Below are 12751 nucleotides of genomic sequence, written 5' to 3'. Positions count from 1 at the left end.
GGGATTTCCCAAATGTTTTTACACAAGAACAGGTAGATTATGCCTTCTTAGCTGCACTTACTTTATCCACAAATGCTGAAACCCCATCATAGAAGACCATCTAATCTGCTCGGCACAGTTTGCCCTTAGTGAAGCTATATTGCCTGTCACCAATCACCTATTTCTATGAAAATGGCTATAGTTTCCATAAGGATCAATTTCATAATCATGGAGGTACAGAGGTGAGACTGACTGGCCTGTGGGTTCTTAGTGTTTCTTTTTCTCAACTGTAAAAAGGGTTATGTTCTTTTACAGTCAGCAGGAACTTCACCAGACTGCCATGATTTCTCAAATATCATGGATAATGGCTTAGCTTCTTTGTCTGTCAGTTTTCTCAGGATGCTCAGGTACATCTCATCCAGTCTTGTGAACTTAGGCATATTCATGTTCCTTATATGGTCTCAAGCCTAGTCTTCTGCAGTGAGTGATTCTTCATTCTGCCAGTCCCTGCCTTTGCCTTCTGTGGCCCGAGTGAATCATCTGTGATGCTGAGCTGTTCTAAGAATTATGACTTAAAATTAATTTGTGTGATCACATTTTTACTGTACCATGAAAAATAACTATATATAGATAATTAGTTACATCATTAAACTGACATGAATCTTCACTGTCTCAATTACTCATGAAGTTATCTTCAATGAAGCATTAAACTTTGGGAAAATAGCTCTAAGAAGGGGAGCAGGACAATCATTAATATTTGTCTTTAGTGGCTCATGATAAAATAAATTTGTGTTAATAGATACTGCACAATAAAAAAAAACTGGTTTGGTAAAATACTTTAAAAGTAGCTGTTTCTAAGGGGTTGAAAAGGTATCTGAGTATTCCAGTTTTCACTAAGTCAGATTATTTCTTTTGAATAATTTAAAAAATGTTTGGTTTTGCTTCATTTACAATAACGATTTAATGTTCAAATAATATTCCAAAAGCTCTTGGGTAGATAAAAGAACCCAGTGAGGTGTTCCATGTGCTCAAATTTACAAATATAATTTTTTAAACTTATATTTATTGTTTGGCTTGCATTAAGTTATTAATGTAAACTGAAAGGTTAGGTCAAAATAATCAAGGCCAGTGAAAAATCAAAGCAGAAGAAGCAAAATTTGGTAAATGGAAAGTCCTACAAATTTGGTCTTATATAAGGGTATCATAAGTTAGAAGATGAAGCTAGATTATTTAAGATCAGATAATCAGATATTAGCTCCTCATCCCTCATGACTGTGGTATCCCTTAAAAGCAGCAATCAGAAAGTAAAGGAACACCTCAGAAAGGATTAAATGTATTTTTCCTGCCTTTGTGTTGGGAAGCTTTGAGTTTTTTTATGGATAAATGCCGGCATTAGAGCTGTGCCTAAGTGGTATGTATTTGCCTTGATCTAATAAAGAAGTATGTTTTCCATTTAGTAGCTCCAGGTGATTGCTCTAGCCGTCTGGCAAATATTCTTGTACATATTTAACATTTTATTTTTTGATTAAATGAAAGGAACTATTTGCATAGTAGATCTCAAACACACAGTACATGACTAATAAGGCAGATCAAATATTTTAATGTGCAAGTAGTTCTTCAAAGGCTCTCGGGTAGATAGAAACACCTAGGGATTTGTTCAAAGTGCTGGAATAGAAGACTTCTTTTTTATTTCCTATTTATTTGTATGGACTATAATAACACTACAGTAGAACCAAAATCTTCAACATGATAAAGATCTAATTATTTCAGGCACTGAAAAAGATATTGCCAAAGAAAGCAGTCAATCAGAACTGATGCAATAGAGCACAAGACCATATCTGTAAATATCACATAATCCAGCCTTTTATTCAAAGTAGGATTATAGCCAGTCCCAGGGTAGGTCAGACAGGGTGTGTATTCTTGAAAAGTCCCCAAGAACAGAGATGCTACTTTGTTCCTGGAATGAAAAATCTTTCCTTTTGTCTACTCTGAACCTTGTGAACTAGAAATGGTCAACACTGTCTCTTATTCAAGATGTTAAATGAAGTCATTGTCTGTACCACAACTTAAGTTTCCTCCTATCTGTTTATGGAGCAAACATTCTTTTACTCTCTGAGTGCTGACTGCAGTATGGCAAGGTGTCATGTTTTCTAGGAATTCAGTTTCTGATGGAGAATATTCAAGTTATTCCTGAAGGACCTCAAAATCTCTAAAGATGAGAGCTGAACTTAGAAGTTGAAATGTAGAGATGACACTGTCTGTGAACATTTACCTGCTTGCTGTAATAGGATTTTAGCTTTTGCTTTTTCATGGCAGCAAATTACATGAATGCCACATCCATCCTTTCAGTGTCTATATTATTCTTTAACAAACTGTGGACAGGGGTAGAAAATCTTTATGTATATAAAGCCTCCTTCACCCTTATATTTATTCCTGTCATAACATATTTAAAAGATACAGATCTAACCTACTGCTATCGGCAAGATGGAAGGGCTGCAAGTAAAAGGACTTCGTGCCTCTAGATTCAGGTTATTTCAGTGAGTGTGGATTTCTAAATTTATGTATCACATTCAGCCTCCACTCATATAAATATAGGTGGTTTGGTGAGGGTGTCTACCTGTGAGACAGTTTGCAAGCTCTCAGTGTAGTCATTATAGATCTAGGACATGATTCAGGAAATGATTCATCTAATGAATCACAGTGGCCAGTCCCAGTATCCCACTAGGTACCCTCTGAGGGATGTTTCTTTCCCCTCCTGAATAACAGAGTCTGAAGAACAACCTTAGCACACTTAACAGAAGTGCCTGCTTCATCATCTTCAGCTTTTACTTTTCCCCCTTCCACCACTCTGTCAGCTCAATAGCTGCTCCCATTTTGTTGCAATTGTCTGTGCAGATGCTACGTGACTCAGACTGGGAAACTGAAGCAAGTTATTAACAACAATATGTTTTTACTTCTTTGGATTGTTCCTAATCCAGATCCCTCGTTTATACAGAACTGCACTCTCGTCCCGCATCATTGAAACAGGCCGTAGTAGTTTTCCTTTAGTTAACTGCTGTTCACTGATGTCTTCTTGAAGCTATATTGATTTGTCCTCTTTTACGTTATAGACACTGTCATGACTGACAGCATTTTTTGCTACTTACTCCCAGCTAACTTCTCATAAGCATACATTAGTCTGATCTGTAATTGCCTCATACAGCCTCAGTGCACCTGGAAACAGTTCCTAAGAGCAGAAAGTGAACATACAATCCAGTTTGTGACCTTACTGGATTGAAAAGAGTATGATAAATGTACCCCTGGGTTAGTATTAAATTGAAAGGTATACCATCATTTTGGGGGAAAAAAAGGAAAGAAAAAAGGAAAGGGAAAGAAAAAAGGAAAGGAAAAGAAAAAAGGAAAGGGAAAGGGAAAGGGAAAGGGAAAGGGAAAGGGAAAGGGAAAGGGAAAGGGAAAGGGAAAGGGAAAGGGAAAGGGAAAGGGAAAGGGAAAGGGAAAGGGAAAGGGAAAGGGAAAGGGAAAGGGAAAGGGAAAGGGAAAGGAAGGGAAGGGAAGGGAAGGGAAGGGAAGGGAAGGGAAGGGAAGGGAAGGGAAGGGAAGGGAAGGGAAGGGAAGGGAAGGGAAGGGAAGGGAAGGGAAGGGAAGGGAAGGGAAGGGAAGGGAAGGGAAGGGAAGGGAAGGGAAGGGAAGGGAAGGGAAGGGAAGGGAAGGGAAGGGAAGGGAAGGGAAGGGAAGGGAAGGGAAGGGAAGGGAAGGGAAGGGAAGGGAAGGGAAGGGAAGGGAAGGGAAGGGAAGGGAAGGGAAGGGAAGGGAAGGGAAGGGAAGGGAAGGGAAGGGAAGGGAAGGAAAAAAAGAAAAAGAAAAAGAAAAAGAAAAAGAAAAAGAAAAAGAAAAAGAAAAAGAAAAAGAAAAAGAAAAAGAAAAAGAAAAGAAAAGAAAAGAAAAGAAAAGAAAAGAAAAGAAAAGAAAAGAAAAGAAAAGAAAAGAAAAGAAAAGAAAAGAAAAGAAAAGAAAAGAAAAGAAAAGAAAAGAAAAGAAAAGAAAAGAAAAGAAAAAAGAAAAGAAAAGAAAAGAAAAGAAAAGAAAAGAAAAGAAAAGAAAAGAAAAGAAAAGAAAAGAAAAGAAAAGAAAAGAAAAGAAAAGAAAAGAAAAGAAAAGAAAAGAAAAGAAAAGAAAAGAAAAGAAAAGAAAAGAAAAGAAAAGAAAAGAAAAGAAAAGAAAAGAAAAGAAAAGAAAAGAAAAGAAAAGAAAAGAAAAGAAAAGAAAAAAGTGGTCTTGTGCTATTTCACTGTATTCTAAAACAAAGAATCATACAGTCATTAAGGTTGGAAAAGGTTGTCAAGGTCATCTAGTCCAACCATCCACCTACCACCAATATTGCCCACTACATAAAGTATGTAAGTGAAACATTTACACAATTCTTGAAGACTTCCCAGGATGATGACTCTACCACTTTCCTGGACAATCTGTTCTAATGCCATTCCACTCCTTCTGATAAAAACTTTTTCCTAATAACTAATCTGAATCTTATTTGGTGCAATTTGGGGTCTTTCCCTCTTATCCTATCACTATTACCTGGGAGAAGAGGCCAACCCTCACCTCACGACAACCTCATTTCAGGCAGTTGTGTAGAGCTATAAGGTCTCCTCTGAACCATCTCTTCTCCAGGCTAAACAATTCCAATTCCCTCAGTTGCTCCCTATAAGACTTGTGCTCCAGACACTTCACAGCTTTGTTGTCCTTCTCTGGAAACACTCCAGGGCCTCAGAGTCCTTCTTGTGGTGAAGGGCATAAAACTGAACACAATACTCAAGCTGCAGCTTCAACAGGGCTCAGTACACCTCCTCACTCCTGCTGGCAACATTATTTCTGATACGAACCAGGAAACCACTGTTTTTCTTGTCTAGACTAAACTAGACGACTTTTGACATCCTTTCCTACCCAGACCATTCTATGATTCTATGTGCTCCCTTCTTGAGCTCAAAATTACAAGACTCATAACCCATATCTTGTACATTCTCTGCTTTCTCCTGGTACATCTCTTGGCAAGGTTATCTGCCCAGTTAGATTTTCTTGACAAATTTCCTCCTCACTTAGGAAGGAATCCTAGTCCTACTCTGTGATAAAGCTTATTAGCTCTATCAGTCCATGTGCCATCATTACCTTTTTCTTTCTCATCAATAATTTTGAAAAAGAGATGTTTACTGTATTAATCCTTTGATTTAATTGGATTTAATTTGATTTAAGTTGGATAAAGTCACAAATATCTGATACAAAACATTTTTCTTTTCCCTTCAACCATTTTGTATAACTATCACAACCATATCAAAGCAATACCATATTTGATCACTCAGAGACTTTCCACTAAAGAAGCTTGATACTTATTATATCTATATATATCTGGACACTACCACTAACAGTAGCATATGATCTCTATTTGCAAGCTCAAGATTATTATTCCTTTTAATCACAGAATCCTAAAATCATTTGCGTTAGATAGGACCCTTAAAGGTCATCTGGTCCAATTGTAATGCAATGAACAGACAACTACCACTAGATTAGGTTGCTCAGAGCCCTGTCCAGCCTGACCTTGAATGTCTCCAGGGACAGGGTATTCATCACCTTTCTGGGCAACCTGGTTGTTAGGTATATTTTCAAGAGATATAAATTCTACTCTTTAGCACTACTATAGCTTCCACCTTTCCAGTGAGTACCCTGATCAATGTTAACCTCTCCACAGATCTCTTAACATCTGACTTTCATAATGATTCCCTTTTATTCTCCTCATCCATGGAGTTTGAAACCAAACGTACTTCATTTTATCCATGTTATTCCTTCTCATGAGTCAGTAATGTCACTCTACTGCACAGATTTTAAATTCTGTCTTTCTTGGAAGATCGAGTTGTATTTCTCATTGTATATCTCATGGGAGAGTGCATTCAACTTGATTGTAGTGGATTAAACTAACCCCTAGGAGATCTATTCCTGCTTCTTCCTGTTCATACTTTTCCCCATTTTGTGCACATCATTTGGGAAAGACAAATCAAGTTGCACTTAGGAATGAATCACTATAACATGGAGTCTATAGGCTTGCCTTCAGCAAGGCACAATGAGTTTTTAAATTTGCTCTACTTAACAGTAAGTATTTGAATTCCTACTTGTTATGAATTACAAGCCATTCATTTTTATTTATTTACTTTACATTTGTAGGAATCCTGTTAGTTTTCTCACCATAGTAAAACCATAGACCTTATAACCTCACTGCATATTTCTGCAAAGGAAAGGCCGTAAAGAGCAGCTGAAAAAAGCTGCAAAATATAATGCTAAAATAATGCAGATTAGTCAAACAGATTTGTTTGAATTTGTGTTTCAAATCAGATCAGACAGTCAGAACTCCTTAAAAACTGATTGGTTATTTCTTCTCATTGCAAATAACATCCTCCCAGTTACCCACTACGTAGTCACTTGAATCTACCTTAATAAATTTAGCTAGACTTCATGGAAGCAGTTCTCAGGACTACTTGCTCCTCACAGGGAGATACTCAATATAAGGTCAGCAGTTATTCTGACTCTTTACCTCTAACTTTCAGATATTTAAATGCCCATCTCAGATCTACAGTCTGGAAAGACATGTGACATCAAAGTTAAATCTTTGTTTTGCACTAGCTTTATCTGTCTGTAAATTTTGGCATCAATAAGCAAGAGTAAATGAAAAGTTACATTCTAAATTTGAAGTCTGAAGCTTTCCAAATTCAGTCTTCTTATGGCCTTTATGATAAATCCTCCATGGGGATTTTCTGGTTTTCGCTCTGGCTTGAATCATTGGGTCAGAAGGTGTAAATAAATACTTATTACTGAGATTAGATCCTTTCATCTGCGTTTTGATTACTGCTCTGCATTTGAGTCACCACATTCAGTTTAAGAAGACATACGCTACAGCTGAATTGACAATTCTTACTCATAATTAAGAGCAAACTGACTATTGCTTCAGGATAATGTTTGAATATCAGAGGAAAAAAGAATTTCCATCTTTTGTTTAAAAGCTGGATTTCATATTAAATATGACATTAATGAAATGTGGCTTCAATTTTTGGATTTCTTTTATTTTAGAAAAATGTGGGTTTAAGTACTTAAGACAGAAAGCTTTTCAGAAACTTTAAGTGCATTTCAGACATTAAATCTTTCTTTCTAATTTGATCAGATAACAAGGGTGTGGTAAAGATGGCTTCCCCTGAAGAACTGGAAAGGAAAAAGCCTTCTGTTTTAACAGTCTGCCTTAATTTTGTGGAAGCATTTTATTCTCACAGGATATCCAATTCTTATAGGATACCCACAACCAGCTATACTTAATTTCCTCCAAGGAGAATTTTCAGGTTCAAAATAATCAAGCAAGAAGACTACTGTAATTTTTTCCTCTAAGATGTCTTTCTGTACTGTTTCTTGAGTAACACCCTGAGAAAACATTTATGTGCTGAAATGAGCAACAGAATTGTGCTTCCATGTTCAAGCAAAAGATATACAGTATGTTGTTATAAGAGTTCTAGCCATTCTGTTATAATGAACTTAACAGAATTGAACGCCTTCCCACCAGTGCCATTTTTTTAATAGTTTTACCATAGACAGTGGTTGGATGAGTAAAAGAACGTTGCATGTACTTTATTTGTGTGACTAAGGTGACCTTTTGATTGTGTTTTTTCATGCCCACCTATTCATTTTTTCCTCCTGTTTCCAAAAGAAAAGAATGTTCCCAAACAAATGTCTTTTTCTGAGTAAAGTAATTTTTGACTTTTCCTATGTTGTTTTTTTTTTTTTCCAAGTAGATGAAAACAAGGAAAAGTATGCAAACATTCTGAAAAAAATAAAAAGTTTGGTGTTTTTGCCAATTCACTTTTCTTCTATAAACCCTCTTGGGGAAATAATGTCATTTTGTCATTTAATAATGCAAAAGTAACATGTTTAAAATAATCTAAATTGATTTTCTGAATCTGTAGAAGTACAGCACAGATAGTCCTTTATATTTCTCTGCTGAACTATGGATAACAACACAACAGCTCAAGTTGGAGCAGACCGATGTCTGCATATGCTTGCAGAGTAATCAAGAAGTCTATACATAAAGATCTTGCTGTGGATACAGCTGAGAAAATGTGCAGCAGGACTCTATTGTCTGTGATAGCTGGTATTTCAAGCTGGTAAGAAAATTTGCTATAATGTGATACTGATGACAGCTTGATATGCTTCTGAAAATATCAAGGAAACAAGAAAATGGTCAGCAGAGAGAACAGAGCCCTGATTTGAGGATCAGATTTACCATCTTTTGAGGAAATAAGGGAGAATCCAGACAAGTCCAGGCTGCCCTACTGTGGCACTGTGCAGCCACCTGTAATTCATATAGGGAAGCAAGCTTCTGTTCATGTTGTTAATCTTTATGATTTACATTCGTCCTTACTTCAGTGACTGTGCTTTCTTCTGATAATATAAAAGTTCTTTTGTTTGTACTTGCTGCTGTGCTTGAAAATCACGGCACATGCCTTCTGTCTCTTTGCTGACTGATTAAGTACTTTGGGCCTATATTTTGGCAGAGATTAACACCCTATCATATGTTAAACAAAGTAAACTGTTATGAGATACAGAAGAAGACGACATTCCTGCAGATCAAATTCTCCAAAGCAAACACAACTTGAAAACACATTATTCTGAAGAATAATTTACTAGGATAGATTTTTTTAAAAGGTCTTTTAAAAGGAAGAGCACTGCTAGTTTGTTTTGGCTCTAAATGTCCACCCACACATAGCAGTACAGAGAATTCAGATAGTGATAAAGTGTCTTTGATGTGCAGATGGTGTATTTATTTCTTTATTTATTTTAATTCTTAAAGCAAACAAATAAAATGTATGGCTAAAGTCCACTCCTACTGTAAATGGGAGATCATTGCTGACAAGTCAAAGAACATGTCATGGACCAGAGGACTAAGAAGTTTTCCCTCAGGGTCCTAGAGGGAGCTCTTCCAACTCTCATTTAGATACTGCAAGGGAAGTATGAGCTTATGTTTTCCATTTATGTATACGTACTCATGAAAACACAAGTCCCCTGACTAATTAATCATTTTTTATAAGTGGAATAGCAATTCTTCATAGATGTCCACATGTGCACACATCTGTGCATCTCTGTGTGCATACAGCCATATCAATGTACAAAAAAAGAGAGTTCTGTATGCTATAGAGTTCTGATAATTATTGTACTGAACATAAAATACTTTAAAACATTGTTTTTCCAGCTTACCTTCAGACTTGATCTTTTAAGAATGCTGTGATCTCACAAATACAGAGTTAGGTTTATATTTTTTATGAATATTACAATGGTGGGTTAAAGAATCAGGTCTAATGGCAAGACCTTATGGAGTGATCCAATACATCTGGGCATATTTTGCGATCAGGGGTTATACATTAAAGCTTTGACACAGAAATGAGGATGTGAAAAAATATTTTACCCAAAGGGATGTACTGTAAGCCACAGCTATAGTAAAAATAAATAAACAAAAAGGTGCTGTGCATGGTTCTGGGTGCTCAACCAATGAGTGACTGAATGATTCAACACTATCTAGACAGTAACTCATTAAAAAAAGACTCCATTCTTTTTTTATATGGCATTATGTATTTTTTTTTTCTGTTGAATCCTTTCTAATGAGAAGGACTGCAAAATGGGATATGCCAAAGAATAGTGCCAGGATATGAAATGATTTTGACCAGTTGGAGACATAACCTCTATAAAAAATGCATTGAAATTGAGTACGGAAAAATGCTCTTTGGGAAAGAAAACTCAGACACATGAATTATATACTGGAGAATAACATCATCAGACAAATTGTTTTGAAAAGCACCAGGAGAGAGATGGTTTGACTCCTAAAGATGAGCATGAGTCAGCACCCATACTGTTACAAACAGATATCCTCTTATGCTACATAAACAGACCTACAATATGAGAAGTGACATACTTACTAATCTTTCCATTCAGGGCAGGAAAGAAGTTAGGTTTGTGATGAAGAACCCATTTGGGGGTGTTCGGAGAAAACATGAAAACTAATTGTACAAAACTCAGCATAGAGCAGAGTAATTGAACTTTAAAATAAATGATCTGTGTGAGAAGACTAGAGAGCTGTAATTGTTTAAGTTGGAGGAAAGTATGAGGAAACAAGAAAATACTGCTGGAATACATAAAAGCTTGGAAAAATAAAGAGAACAAAACATTCTTACATTACTGTGACAAATGCAACAATAAATTAGTTTAAATAATAAGACTGCAACTGAACACCAGGAAAAAAGTTAGAATCATAGAAGCACAGAATCCTTATTTTTGAAAGGGACACTTAAAGGCCATCTGGTCAAACTCCCTTCAATTAATGGGGACACCTACCGCTAGATTACGTTGCTCAGAGCCCAATTCAGCCTGACCTTGAATGTCCCAAGGGATGAGCAAAATCAACTTTTAACATGGGCAGATAGTGATAGGACAAGAGAAAAAAGAGTTTTAAACTAAAAGAAGGGAGATTTAGATGTCAGAGAAGTTTTTACTGAGGGAGTGGTGAGGTGCTGGAACAGGATGCCCAGAAAGGTTGTGGATGCCCTGGAGGTATTTAAGGCCAGGTTGTATGGGGCCCCAGACATCCTGACCTAGTACTTGAGCTAGTAATTGGTAACCCTAGGAGTTGTAAACTGATGATCCTTGAGATTACTTCCAACTCAAGCCATTCTATATTTCTATGATTCTAATATCCAGTCTCCCCTCTTTGAAACCTTGTCTACTACTCCTGTCACAGCAGACTCTGCTAAAGAGTCCGTCCCCTTCATTTTTATATCTTCCCTTTAGGTACTGAAAGGCCACTCTCAGTTCTCCCCAGAGGCTTCTCTTCCCCAGCCATAGCTCTCCCACCCTGTCCTCATAGGAGAGATGTTCCATCCCTTGGATCATTTTTGTGGCCCTTCTCTGGATGTACTCCAACAGGTCCATATCTCTCCTGTACTGAGAACTTCACATCTAGACGCAGTACTCCAGGTGAGGCCTTACTAATGCAAAGCAGAGGGAAAGAATCATCTCCTTCGCCCCACAGACCACACTTTTTTTTTATGTGGCCCCAATGAATGATAATCCAGAGCTGATTTTGAGCTAGGACCCCATCAGGATGACTTCTTTCAGTTCAGTCTTGATTTTCTGGCAGAATTTCAGTTTCCCTCTGGAAATGACTCACTGGCACAGGGTTGAAATCCACAAGAAAGAAGATTAAAAGGCCATTTTTGTTTTGTTTTTATTTACTGTATGGTCAGATGCGTAATATATTTTCTGAGAGGCTGTAAAATCACATGTATTAGCAAAAATGGAACAGAGATACATATTTGCTCTGTGAATATTTCTAGATGCAAGACATTAGTGTCATTTATCAAGGATATTCAGAGGATATTCTCAGCTTTCCATTCAAGTAATTTCTGTATTGTTAATTCTCCTGTACACAGTTAGACCAGAAAATAGCTAAAAGAGACCATAAATTTTCTGAAATTAAATTCTGTATGCAAATATTGCAAATGTAGCAGTAGCTTCTCTTTAGTACCAGTTTATTTACGATTAATCTTTCTATAAGATATTATTAAAATCAGCTCTTCCTTTCAAATTTGATAACAATAAGATCATTAAAAAATATTTGTAAGTGCATGAATGGGACATACTTGCTCATATTCATCACAAGAAACATAAGAACAACTTTAAACAAGTATTTTATTTTATAATGTTAAAGAATATAATAACAGTCATTAGAGGAATCTATTGGAATTCATTTCCTCATTTAGTTAGAACTTTACAAAGTACACGCTTCCCAGATTCAGTTGGAACCATGGAAAATACTGGGAAAAAAGGAAGGAAGGGAAAAAAAGTAGAAAGTTAGGGAGAAAGAGAAGGGGAAACATGAGGTATGATCTTCCAGTTCCCCTAAGAACCTTTGAAAATATGTATTCCCACTGAAATGTACTGTGAACTTGAAAATGTACATGAGCATGTCCTTCACATCAGATCATTCTGTTCTGGGCAATGATAAATTTATCGTGCCTACTTCTCAAAAATTATATTTCTGGAGTACACTTAGATAACAATATGTAGGTTGATTACAATGTGGTGACATATCACAAAAATAATCTGTTTTGGATTGACTACAGAAATTGAAAAATGAGGGACAAATGAAGTATATACTTGCTTATAGATGTTTTACTTCTTAGTGTATGCAGTTGCAGTGAGTGCATATAGGTATGTAAGCCATAAAGACTGTGGTTAAGAAATGCTTGTGCATTTTACTGGGTTTCAGGATGTAAGGACATTTAGTTCAATCAGCTGCACTTAGGCAGAGTTTCAATACTAAAAGCGCATTCTTCAAGCTGCAAAAGTGTTTTGGTCAGATTCATAGCATGGTAGGTTCAGTCGCAGCAAGTGATGTCTACCATTGAGTTGGAGTAGTAGATTCTATCTCCAACGATGTCTTAGCACTGTCTGAAGGCAACTAGGGAACAAAGAAAATGGCCAAATTAGGTCTATGTTTCCATGAGTGTAAGTGATGCAAGTACCACTAGACATATGGAATTACTGGCACATATGTCGCAGCAGTGGTCCACTTGTTATGGAACATGTCAAATGTCATCTGGAAATCTCTATAAACAATCAGCATATAGAAAACCAGGAAGACTCCAGCTTACCCGAATACACAATGCCTAATATTGCCTTGGGGAAAAACTACAAA

Source organism: Cyrtonyx montezumae, unplaced genomic scaffold, assembly GCF_038088225.1.
Source record: "Cyrtonyx montezumae isolate F1298 unplaced genomic scaffold, pur_monq_1.0 scaffold_12, whole genome shotgun sequence".
In the NCBI taxonomy this organism is placed as follows: domain Eukaryota; kingdom Metazoa; phylum Chordata; class Aves; order Galliformes; family Odontophoridae; genus Cyrtonyx; species Cyrtonyx montezumae.
Note: the sequence above shows the minus strand (reverse complement) of the source record.